Below are 10734 nucleotides of genomic sequence, written 5' to 3'. Positions count from 1 at the left end.
TGTACTGTGCGAATGCCTGGTGCCCACTGAGGCGGGAGAGGGCACCAGATTCCCTAGAACAAGTTGTGACCTACCATGTGGATACTGGGAATAGAATCTGGGTCCTCTATAAAAGTGTCAAGTGCTTTTAACCTCTGAGCCATCTTTCCAGGCCCAGAATAATTACTTTAAAAAAATATTTTCTCTTTTGTGAGGTGAAAGATCATACCTTTACACTACTTGTGGCTAGCTGGGAAATCTGTAGCAGCTGGTGGCCTGTTTCTCCAGCCTGGCCTGAGATTCCTTCCTCAGCACACCACAGTGAAATATGCATCTTAAGGTTTTATTGTTCTAGATAAGGAAAATGAATAAGGGCATGGTAAAAAACAAAACAAACAAACAAACAAACTAAACTAAACTGTCAGAAGATAAGAACCAGATACGAACGTATATTCTAAATGCTTCAAGACCATGCATAACTATAAACAAACTTTAAAATTTCCATCAGTGCTAAGATGGCTCAGGTGGTAAAGAGTTTGTTGCATGAACATGAGGACTTCAGTCTGGTTCTTAGAACCAGTGTAAAACGCTGGATGCAATGGCCCAGGCTTGTAACCCAGCACCGGGGAGGCGGAGATAGGAGATCCCTAAGGCTCAGTCTAGCAGGATTTGATGAGACTAAGGCCAATTAGAGACTCTGCCTCAAAAAAGCAAAAAAAAAAAAAAAAAAAAAAAAAAAAAAAAAAAAAGGTGGACTGGCAAGATAGCTCAGCCAGGAGAGAACGCCATATATATGTCCTTATTCAGCTCTGCATTTGATGATTTAGGGACCAAAACTGAGCCTCTTTGAGCTTCCTCACCTGCTCACAGGGTTGCTGCAAGGATAAGAGACACTGTCAAGAAGAGTTTATACGCAGTAGATACTTCTGGAAGTCAGTTCCCCTCCTCCTTCCTCCACTACCTTAATACCTGCCTTTCTATTCTATTCCCACCTTCAGAAGTTCTGTGTCTCTTCCACTAAACTGAACTGGAGAAGGCCTTATGTGAAATTCATCCATCATAACAAAGAAGCAAGCTAGACACCAGCAAGAACTCCCTTCAAGGGCCTTCAATTCGAAAACAGGCACAAACGGTGTCTATATGACCTCTGTCCTTGGTATCATTAAACCGGGCTCTCTGACCTGAGGCGAGACTAGGAAATGCTCCCCAGAGCTTTCAGGTGCATGGGCTTTAGGGGAGAAGCTTTATGTAAGATGATGTGAGTGAAGAGAATTATGGTGCTCCCAGGAAGCCTGCATCCCAACCCCCAGGATCTACAAATGTTATCTTTCCTGGAGGAGGACTTTGGAGAAGCCGAGCTTCTCAGTTGGTGTGGTGGTTTGAATGAGAATGGTCCCCATAGGCTTGTATATTGGAATACTTGGTCCCTAGTTGGTGGAGCTGTTTGGGAAGAATTAAGTGGTATGTCATTCAGAGCGGGCTTTGAGGTTTCAAAAGCCCATGATATTCTCAGTTTCTCTCTCGCTCTCGCTCTCTTGCTCGCTTGCCCTCACCCTCGCCCTCACCCTTGCCCTTGCCCTAGCACTCTCGCTCTCTCTTGCTCTCTCTGCTTCCTAATTGCAGATAAGGATGTAAGCTCTTAGCAACTGCTCCAGCGCCATGCCTGCCTCCCTGTCAGCCTGCTGTCATGCTCTTTATAATAATGGCCACCGACTCACCCTCTGAGACTGTAATCCCCCAATAAGCTCGTCCTTCTATAAGCTACCTTGGCCATGGTGCTTGGTCACAGCCGTAGAAAAGGGACTGAGATAAGTGGGATGTTCTTTTAGATGGATTAGTTAAGGAAGAATAGACACACAAAAGAAAAAGTGACAATAAAAATGGAGATTGAGGGACGTCTCAAGGTCCAAGGCCATAAGCCAAGGAATGCAGCAGCTTTGAGGGTGGAACACAAAAACGGTTTTTACTCGGAAGCTTCCAGAGAGAGTAGAGACCTGCTGATACCTTGATGTGACCTCATAAGACCTAGTTTGGACTTCTGAGGCCCAGAACTTAGAATACCATTATTCGTGTTGTTTTGAACTTGCAAAAAGTAACTTTTATTGCCTAATGTAATTGTTGTCTCTGAGGCCGACTTCCTCCACCAGCTAATCTAGACCAAGTCTTGGAAGCTTCTGCCACAGTACAATCTAACCTAGGCCTAGAATGTTGTCAGCCTCTGAGATGCTGCTGAATAAGCTCACCCCTGTTCTTTCTGATCTCTGGCTGGCTGATTCAACTCAGCTGCTCTGGCTCAAACTTCTCTCCAAGCTGACTGATTCAATCTGCTCCCTCCTCTCCTCTCCTCTCCCTCTCCCTTCCCTCTCCCTTCCCTCTGCCCTCTCCTCTCCTCTCCTCTCCTCTCCTCTCCTCTCCTCTCCTCAATTGCTCTGCTTGACCTCATACTAACTCTAGCAGTTTGTTCTAATCTTCTGGCTCCTTCTCATTCTCTGGCTCATTTTGTCTTTACCTGTGTCGGGCTCGTTTTCTCTTCAACCCGTCTCTGTACAACTCTCCAGGTGAGACTGCCTCTTCTCTCTCTGCACTGCCCCTGAAGTGGCTTCCCTCTCCTCGCTCTTCCTAGGAGAGTTGGGCAGATCCCATTCTGTCGAATCTTTCTCTGATTCGTCACTTTGTTTGCCACTCAATTAGACATCACTTCCAAAAGTGGGTGCTTCCTTCTACAAACTAACTTTACCTTCATTGTTTGGTATTAAAGGTGTGTACTAAGGGGCGTGTGTTTGTCTGTGCTCTAGTCAGAGAGATTAAAGGTGTGTGCTAAGGGTGAACCACTCCACAACTAGAAACAGGTTTTTTCAGTAAATGACACAATATTGGGGTTCACAGTGCGATCAAATATCCTGCAACATAAGCCTTCAAAGTTTGTGACAATTTGTTACAGCAGACAGGAGAAGCTAATGTAGATTGCTTTCAACATTGACAGAGAACAGGTGGTTGCTCCATCCCTCAGCTGCTGATGGCCTTTGAGCCTGGACTCTGGGTTTCCTTTGGTCAAAGCAGTCTGAGATAAAGATGGAGACAAGACAGCCATAGTACAGGGAGAAAGGACAGGACTGAAAGGGACTCTCATCCTTGGGAACAGCGCTCCTGTAAGGGGACAGTGCCCTGATGATGTGGGAAAAGTGTTCGCTGCCTTTACGTATGAACTTGGCAGGACTGGCCTGGTTGTCTGTGAACTAAGAGTTCTCTCAAAGGTAGACGGACAGTGTGACTCTGCTCTGTCCTTTAGGAAGTAATTACTAAGTGGGTCTTTGGGGAGCTTGGGCTTCAATGATGAGCCCATGCCAGGACATTCCAAAAGTCTTGAGGGGAGTGGCCCAGAGGGATGGTGGGAAAGTGCACATGGTCAGTGGCCAGGGCTCTGAGCTGAGTTTCCCACAAAGAGCCATCTTTCCAGGACTCCTTGATAGGAGACACACCCTGATCCTGAGTCCCAAGAGATAAGGGACATTCTCCTATCTGCCTAGGGCCAGCCTTTAGAGCCTGATATCACCTCAAGGATCTGGAGCGCCCTGCCTATAGACGTGACCTCGTTCTCCTCCTATGTCATAGAACAAGGCAATGATAGAGCAACCGCCTGACGTTTGCGTCAATGAAACGATTATACTGTTGATTTAAATATCAGCTCACTGCAGCCCAGGAGGGTGTGTGTGTGCATGTGTGTGTATGCATGCACATGCATGTGTGTGTGTGCGTGTGGGGCTGCACTCCAGTTTCTGAAAAACGACTTTGCACTGTTTATGCACCCTGAGGGGGAGAGAAGCGGCTTTTTGTGGGTACCAGTGTGTTGCACCTAATCAGCCCCCTATGAGATCCTGCTGACCTTCCCTCTTTCTGACAGGTAAGCAAACTGAACCCTGGAAAAGATAAGTAATTTCCCAGAGTCATGCAGGTTTTATATGAAAGAATAAGGCTCATGCCAGATTTGACTCTTTCCACATACACAGATCTCGGGTGCTGCTGTGTTCCCTGTTTGGGGACACCGGTGAACAGGAGAAGAAAGTCAGAATGGGAATTCCGGGAGTCCAGGAGACACGACAGACAATAGGATGCAAAAGTCGAAGCTGGGACTGGCCTAGTTTACCAGCGCAGCTCTTGCCAAGACAGGAAGTCAGAGGCTAACTATAGCCTGCAGAGAGGCAGACAAACCCATCAGCCTCGGGACTCTCACCTCTCCCACTGGTTATTTTCCATTCTTCCCGCTCTCCCCTGCAGTGTCCTGCGTTTAAATCTAGAAACTGAGAGAGAAAGCTAGGACGTAGGTGAGCAGCCTGTTCACTTGTGAATTTGTTTAGGAAGACAGAGAAATCTGGTATTGGCCAGGGCGATTTAGAGAAAATCCACAGATAAAGGAAGAGGTGGCCACATCCATGCTGGCTTAGGGAGAGTGAAAGGGCTCCCAGGAGCTCCTGGGAGCTGGGTCAGGGGATGAGTCTGGTTGGGGATTTGTGTGGCTAGGATAGTCAGGAAAGACTCTCCCAGAAGACAGGCTTAAGGTAAAATCTGGGGGATTTAGGGATTAGCCTAGAAGGGAGAAAGTGGTCAAGGTACAGAATACCACCGGCTAGGTCCTAGAGGGAGAAGGACTAGCAAACAAAGAGCTCACTGTGGCCAGAGCAGATGGAGCCCAGAGAGGCAAGGCGCAGGGTAGAGACAGCAGCAGGGTCTGGGTCATGGTGCCCTCGTAAACCAGGGAGGGGTCTTGTCCTTCCTGTAACTGGACATCCTTGAACATTGAAGTGGGGGTTTAGGATAGGATTCACATCTGCAAAGTTACTCCTGCTGCCCTGTGGAAAATAGACAAGAGGCGCAAGAAAGAGTATCAAGAAGTAATTCGAACTTTCTGAGCCGGGTTCTTGCTATATTGCCTAGGTTGGCCTTGAACTTTAGCAAGGCCTGTTGTAGAAATTTTTAATCCCAATCCTGACTTTCTACCCCACCTTTGATCATTCAGTTCCCAGATTAAAACACACACACACACACACACACACACACACACACACACACACACACACACAACTTTTATTTTTTACAATAAGCCCTAAACAGCACAAGAGCTGGGCAGAGATCTACCCTCTATGCTATTAGAATCTACTTTCCTATGGATAACCCTGAGTCATTACTTACTGTGTGTTTCATCTGGGCTGCTCTTAACTCCAACTGGCCAGCCCTTAGGGCCACGTTTTCATGAACTCGCCTAATCCATGGTGTCTTAGGGTTTTACTGCTGTGAACAGACACCATAACCAAGGAAACTCTTATAAGGACAACATTTAATTGAGGCCGGTGTACAGGTTCAGAGGTTCAGTCCATTATCTTCAAGGCAGGAGCATGGCAGTGTCTAGGCAGGCATAATGCAGGCAGAGCTGAGAGCTCCACATCTTCAGCTGAAAGCTGCTAACAGAATACTGGCTTCCAGACAGCTAGGATAAGGGTCTTAAAGTCCTCATCCACAGTGACACAACTACTCTAACAGGGCCAGACCTAATGGTGCCACTCTCTGGGCCAAGCATATACAAACCATCACACATGGCTTGCTTACAGTTTCAGAGGTTTAATCCCTTATCCTCATGGTGGGGCAGCATGCAGGCAGGCACTGGAGCAGTAGCTGAGAGCTGCATCCTGACCCACAGACAGAGAGAGAGACTGGGCATGACACAGACTTCTGAAACCTCAAAGCCTACCCCCCCAGTGACACATCTCCTCCAACAAGACCATAACACTCAATCCTTCTAATCTTTTCAAACAGTGACACTCTCTGGTGACTAAGCATTCAACTGTACGAGCTGTGGGCCACTCTCATTCAGACCACCACCACACCTATTCTGGGATGGAGAGATGGAGGCAGAAAGAAGTTGGTAGACTCTAGACACTGGATGAAGAGAAAAACTAACCAATTTAGTGGTGAGCGGGATTCAAGGAGTAGCTTAAGAGTATCCAGGGGGACCCACAGGGTCCCATCTGCAGCAAGGTGGACAGGGTTTGGTAAGTTTCTAGAGTAGGACACCAGACCTGGCTTTAGAATCCGTCCTGTCTCAGGCACACCAAGGATGAATGCTCACGCTGCTTCCTCTGTGCAGAAAGAGCAAGCCGACCACAGTAGCTGCACATCGGAGGTTAGGAGGGAGGCTTAAGCTGGAGGTAGACAGTGGCATGGAGATGCTTTAAAAAGCCAGCTAAGGGACAATTGCTCCTCAGGAGAGGAAGACACCCAAGCCAAGGCGGAGGAGCCCTGCCTTTCAGAGACCAGGTTGAGGTGGAGATGTAGCTATAGGTTAACTCTGAATGTTCCAGGTGCTGGAGGTGAGGGAAGGTGGGGCCAGAGAAGGTAATGTGAAGTGAGAAGGACTCTATAAGGAAGGAGTCCTCAATGTGTGTGGTGACCACCAGAAAAAAAAAATTTTCTGATGGTCTTAGAAGACCAGACACTGCTCAGTAGCAAACTTACAGTTATGAAGTAACAACGAAAATGAATTTATGGTTGGCAGATCCCAAGACTACTGGAAATATGTTTTGCGCTGGACTCGAGGTGACAGTTGTATGAGCTCACAATTATAATACAATGAGGTGAAGATGTTACAGATGTGGGTTCAGGAAAAGGAACTCAATGAGGTGTCTGTGGTCTCTGGTTCCAAGCTGGGGGCTGGCGTAATGAGTGGGAGGCGTCATGGAACCAGGAAAGATGGAAATTAAGAAGGCAAGGCAGAGGTTGGTAACAGTTTCAGACCGGGACTCTTCCCTAGAAATTCCCTGGAGGTTCCCGGGGCCCCATGGAAAACTCTTTCCCATCCCTGTGCTGAGCTCCTATCTGTAGGTGGTTAGCCTTCAGTTCTCAGAAGAAACCTGGTTGCTACACTGTAGCCCTTTACCACCCCTGCCCTCTACCCCCAGTCCTGGGGTCCTGTCTATCTTCATTTCCATCTCCATCCTGAGGTCCTGGTCCCCACCCCTTCCCGGACAAGCAAGGCTCCTTAGCAGAACTGTTGTCTAAAACCAGGATTACTGTGTCGGGCAAAGAGACACAGCTTGGAGCCCTGCCCTCACCAAGGCGGGATATTTTCTCAAAAACAGTTGCCTCATTTCCTGGGGTTGGGAAATCAGGCTTGTTGACCCTCTTACATTTCACACTACTTGAAAACAGGGGGATCTGCCTGCACAGAACTGTTCACAGAGAGAAGTGGGTTAACCCTATCGTGCCTGCCACCCTCCCTTCTGAGCTACTCCCAGTCTGCAGTCAGCTCAGGGCTCTGACTGACTCTTTTCTGTTGGCTTGCCACACTCCCTGTCATCTCCTGCCTATGTTTTAGCCCTCCAATTGGAGCACACACCCTGGGGGGGGGGGGTCCTGGCTCAGGCCTGAGGCTGTGCTTATTGACTGAAATGTCTGTGAGCTGACCCTCATTTAGGGCTCTCTAGCTCAACACCAGATCTCTATGTGAAAGCCCCAGGGATCGCCCAGCCAGGCAGCCTCTCTCTTTCCTTTCAATATATTTGGTCTGTTCATTTCTCATTGTTTATGGCTCATTTAGTCAGAAACTACAATCCTTTGTGGGTGTGTGTTCTAGAAACTCCAGGAGATCAAGCCTTGAGCCTGGGTCACATCTCATTAACCTCCATCTATAGCCTTAGCAGAGGTCTTTTCTATGCAAGGGATGAGTTCTGACCAAAGCTTACGTAGGAAATGCAGCACACATACGTATGGCCTGATGATAGCTTCTCTGTGAAAATGCCTTTGATAGCTAAGAGCAGGGTCCATCCATACCAGGTCATCCATGAAGAGAAATTCATTCATTCATTCAACAAGTTTTGGTTTTGGTTTTGGTTTTTTAAGACAGTCTCATTATATAACACAGGCTGGCTTGGAACTTGCAGTCCACCAGCCTCTGCCTACCAAAGTACTTTGATCTCAACAAACACACTTTGAACATCTACCCTGTGCCAGAAGTGAAGTGAGACACTGGAATCAATAATTAACAAGGCTGATGAAGTTGTGCTTATGTGGAAACCTTCTTCCAGCCAATGGGGAGTCATCCACAGGGGGGAATCGCTGTAGAGCACAGAGTCCCAGGTGGAAAATAAACCGAAGTGGGGCGTCAGCGCTGGGATGCCTCTTTAGTGAATGACCCAGGATGAACTGCTGGACCAAAGAAGGTCTGTGGAGGAATATTTCAGAAAGGAAGGATCAGGCAAACCTTTGAGGTTGGGAAAGGTGGGGAGAAGAATGGCCGACTGAGTGAATTCCAGAAGAGGGAAGGGAAGAATGGCTGTATTGTGGTTTACAGTACATGTATGTGAGAGAGAGAGTGTGAGAGTGTTTGTGAGTGTGTGACAGTGTGTGGGTTTGAGAGTGTGTGTGACAGTGTGTGTGAGAGTGTTTGTAAGTGTGTGTGTATGTGTGAGAGAGTGTATGAGTGTGTGTGAGTATGTGAGTGTGTGTGAGTATGTGTGTGTGAGTATGTGAGTGTGTGTGGGTATGTGAATGTATGTGAATGTGTATGAGTTTGTGAGTGTGTGTGTGTGTGTGTGTGTGTGTGTGTGTGTGTGTGTGTGTGAATGGCTCACAGGAAGGGGGCCAACAGGAGGTGGTTCAGAGAAGAGCAGAAAGTCTGCCTTAGGTGAGGACTTGTTTTTTAGCATTTGTGTGTGTGTGTGCACGTGTGAGTGTGGGTCCCTGAAGAGGCCAGAATAAGGCATCATATCCCACAGGAGCTGGAGTTGCAAGTAGCTATAAGCCACTTGATGCGAGTCCTGGGAAATGAACTCTGACCCTCTGGAAGAGCAGCTGAATCATCTCTTTAACACCCGCCCTGTGGTTAATTGTGTGTGAACTTGAACAAATTTTCTGGGTCTGACTTTATTCATTTGTATACTTAACCTCGGAGGTGTGGTGGCCTAGGTCTAGCACTCCAGTATTTAGCAGGAAGATATTACCTAGGGAAACTCCCTGTCTCAAAAACCTAAAACCACAACCAAACTAAAACCAAACCAAACAAACCCCGTAACCTTTGGGGTTCTTGTGAGGACTACGTGGTTTAACAGTGAACACTTGGCCATGCTGGCTTCTGTTTGGTTCCTGGTAACAGTCTGGAAGTCAGACACTGTGGAAGAAGCCGGGGTGCGAGGATCCTCTAGACCAGTGGTTCTCAGCCTTCCGACTGCTGTGACCCTTTAATGCAGGCCCTAATGTAGTGACCCCCACAACCATAAAATTATTTTTATCCTTCCTTCATTACTGTAATTTTTGCCACTGTTATGAATCAGAATGTAAATATTTATGATTTGTAATGGCCTTAGGCGACCCCTGTGATTCCCCCTCCCAAGGGTCTCGACCCACAGGTTGAGAACCGCTGCTCTAGGGCATGGGGTCCTGAGCATCCGTGCTCTCACATGGTCCCCTCTGTGCCCCTGCCCTTTCTCCCCTCACTGCCTCCCTCCTCCCTCCCTCCCTCTCTCTTTCTCTCTCTCCCCTCTCTCTCTTTTCCTGCCACAGCCTTTCTTTCCCCTTCACATTCTTCCAAGCTCTGTCATTCTCAACTGCCCCAAATCTGGAAGATATTTTATACACAGCATTACTCCTGTTTATTTCATACTTTTTTTGTCTTGCTTTAAAAATTAAATTTTTTCATGTTTTACATACCTCTCTTAATTAAAAGACCAGCATCAGAACAAAACAAAAAAAAGTGATTATATACAATGGTATGGCCTGGGATGGTTATCTTTTTCCACTGAAGTCACAGTCCCTTAATAGAAAATGGCTCCCACCACTGGATTAAAGGATTAGGAAGAATTTGTCTCCAGGCATCTGGGGCCCTGTGTGTGCTGTGTCAGACATCTCTCTATCAGCAGGCTGAGGGGAGCATTCAGGATGTTCTCTAAAGCCAGTAACCTCTGACTCATCCCAGAGGTGTTCTGGATAAAGCCTGGACGTCACAGTCCACTGTTGGCTACCTTTGGCTGAAGTGGCTCAGGGTGGACAGGCAAGATGGCCCAGCTGAGGTCACTGGTGGAAACAGAGGCCCTGAGTAATTGGTAAAGCAGGCCCTGAGACAAAGGGTGGCATTAAACACCTGTCCGCCCATTGCTGTGAGCCCCGTGCTTGCCCAAGACAGACAAATGTTCCTCTGTGTAACGTGTGCGGGACGCCAGGGGAGGAGCTGTGGATCCAGCTTTTCACATCTAACTCAGCTCATAGTTAAAGGGGACGTCTGCCTGGGAGAGCAGGGTGCAGAGTCTGTTTGGCACCAAGTGGAGTACAGGGTCTTCCCTGCATTCTTTTTAGAGAGTGGACATCAGTGACAGCGGTGGCTGGCTGTGGTAACCAGCCCACTGTTGAGTAGGACTCTAACAAGACAAGGTCTTGCTCTAGGTCACAGAAAAACAGAGCAAGAAAAGGCAATGCGAACTTCCCTCTACTCCAGGGGTGACATTCTAGAACTGCAGAAGGGTGACATTCTCTCTGTATGCTGACTTTAAGGGTTCCTGTTCCAAGTCCTTTCTTTTTTGAGATCTTCAGTATGGCAAGGTTGGGAGAATGAATTCTGGGCTGTGCACAGAAGGCAGCCCAGAACTTATGCATGCATAGGTGTAGATAAGCCACATGTGATGTACTGACAGGCACTTTCTTTTTTTCTTTTCTTTTTCTTTTTCTTTTTCTTTTTCTTTTTCTTTTTCTTTTTCTTTTCTTTTTTTTTTTTTT

The sequence above is a fragment of the Mus pahari genome, chromosome 5, assembly GCF_900095145.1.
Source record: "Mus pahari chromosome 5, PAHARI_EIJ_v1.1, whole genome shotgun sequence".
NCBI classification, from domain to species: domain Eukaryota; kingdom Metazoa; phylum Chordata; class Mammalia; order Rodentia; family Muridae; genus Mus; species Mus pahari.
The sequence above is the reverse complement of the archived record's forward strand: the minus strand, read 5'-3'. Positions refer to the sequence as shown.